This window comes from Leopardus geoffroyi, chromosome A1 (genome assembly GCF_018350155.1).
Source record: "Leopardus geoffroyi isolate Oge1 chromosome A1, O.geoffroyi_Oge1_pat1.0, whole genome shotgun sequence".
Lineage (NCBI taxonomy): Eukaryota > Metazoa > Chordata > Mammalia > Carnivora > Felidae > Leopardus > Leopardus geoffroyi.
In genome coordinates, this window is record NC_059326.1 from 16,595,006 (window position 1) to 16,597,111 (window position 2,106).

The window sequence follows — 2,106 nt, forward strand, 5'->3', positions numbered from 1 at the left end:
CAAGTTGTTTGGAAAGGAAAAATTGTTATAGATTGACTAAAGTACTCTTTTTTCATTGCTATTAGAACTCTCTTCGCAGTACAAACTTAATGACCCCAATGGGCATTTAAATAAGGTAACTACTGAGACAGACTTAAAGGTAAATGAAATCCATTGTTTAAGAGATATTTCAAATTATAATCAAGTAACATGTGAACACAAACATAGAGCTAAAATGCAAAGTTACAGCTTTTCTCCCTTAGAGAAAACTTCTTTGACTATTTCTATTTTAGTACTCTTGATTGTAAACCCAATAGCCCCAAGTAATGTATTTAAACCACTAATTCTTGATTTATAATTCTTTAGCTGTGTTTATTATTTACTGTGAAAAATATTCACATGATCCCCTACAGGCATCTCTTCTCCCAATGTCTTTTTAAAATGTACATAATCTTGGGGCGCCTGGGTGGCTCAGTCGGTTAAGCATTCAACTTTTGATTTTGACTCAGGTCATGATCTCGCGGTTCAGGGGACTGAGCCCTGCCTCAGGATGCACAGAACCTGCTTGTGATAATCTCTCTCCCTCTCTCTCTGCCCCTCTCCTGTGCTCTCTCTCTCTCTCTCAAAATAAATAAATAAGCTTAGAAAAATAAATATACATAGTCTCTTGATTATTATGTATAAATTTTTAAATAACCTGAATACTTAATGTGATTCAAGAACTTTAGATAGTATCTCAACTTCCTCCTGTAAAAGAAGAAATGTGGTCCATCCTAATCCCTGCCGGTCAGCCTGCGGTCTGCCAGGCTTCGCCTGTGGACCGGCACGCTCTAGAAGCTTCACCCAGAGAAGTGAGTGAATCTTCAGTAGGTTTGTGTCAGCGTGGCATCTCGTCACTCAGTGGGGGTGGGGGTGGGGGTGGGAGAGAAGAAATGATTTTCTACTTCCATCTACCTCTTCTTTCTCGACACACCATCGCTCAACTTTTCACACCTGTACTCCCAATGTCATGAACTCAAAGTTTATCACATTTATATAGTTTTTTTAGGTTTTTAAAAAGTACTTTCACAACCAGGAGCATATTTGCCATCTCCCTTGTGAAGGGACATTTGGCAATGAATGAGACATGTGAATGGTGTCCCAAGGGCATCCATTGGGTAGAGGCCAGGGATGCTGCTAAATATCCGACCATGAACAGGACTGTCGACCACAGCAAAGAATTATTGGGCCCAAATGTTAGTAGCTCTAAGTTTGGGAAACCATGGACTCTGTAGGCTTATTCTGAAAAATGGAAACCAAAAAAGACAATTTCGAAACTATCATACCACAGAATCCACTGAAGAGCCAGGTAATAGCTTCTGTGTCATCCAAAGGAGAATCTTAAAAGCACCAAGGTTGAATGATATCCATTTTCTTCAACTTCATTATTCAGTAGAAATCATGCCACATTGCTTCTTACTTGGATCAGGATTTTTTTGGTATATTTTTGTTATTCCTGGAATTTCTAATGTCTTATTTTAATCTCATGAAAGAAGAAATACATGTTTCGTTTTTTGTTTTTGTTTTTGTTTTTGTTTTTATTACACCGCTAGGATCATGCAGCTCCTCTGAAAATGTCAGTTTTGTGCAGACTGCTTTCCATGACTGCCGTGTAGCTGTCATATAGGGATTTTGTTTCCCCTGTCTCTTTCATGGCCCTCCCCAATCATTTTAGATTCGGCATCTTCATGCGTTAGATTTCTTTTTCATTTTGCCAATATATGTTCTCATGTAATTATGTCAAGAATGATGTAGGAGATAAAAAAGTTTGAATACCTTCACACTTAATGGTTTAGCAAAGCTATAGATCCTCAGTTTCACAGCCATGTAGCTCAAAGCTTTGGGGATGTTATTTTACTGTCATTGAGTATCCAGGGATCCTGAAAAGAAGCTTCATGTCCGTCTCACTCTAAATCCTTTGGGAGATACACTCCCAAAACTTTTGGAGCTTCTCATAAGCCTTGGTTGAACTTGTTCATTTAGGTTATTTTGGGGTTAAATTCACATAAAAAGGTGTTTGTATTTTTCACGTAAAACAAAATATGAAGACGGGAGCTTCTGATTTGAAGGTTCTCAGCTAGCGTTTCT

General features: G+C 38.2%; 1 non-coding gene across 1 annotated transcript; it reads left to right on the top strand.

The window, feature by feature from the left end:
- The first annotated feature begins 743 nt into the window (after positions 1–743).
- On the top strand, positions 744–878 carry LOC123582124. Its single transcript, XR_006704216.1, has one exon. It is a non-coding gene; the product is annotated as a small nucleolar RNA SNORA52 (small nucleolar RNA).
- The last annotated feature ends 1,228 nt before the right edge of the window (positions 879–2,106 follow it).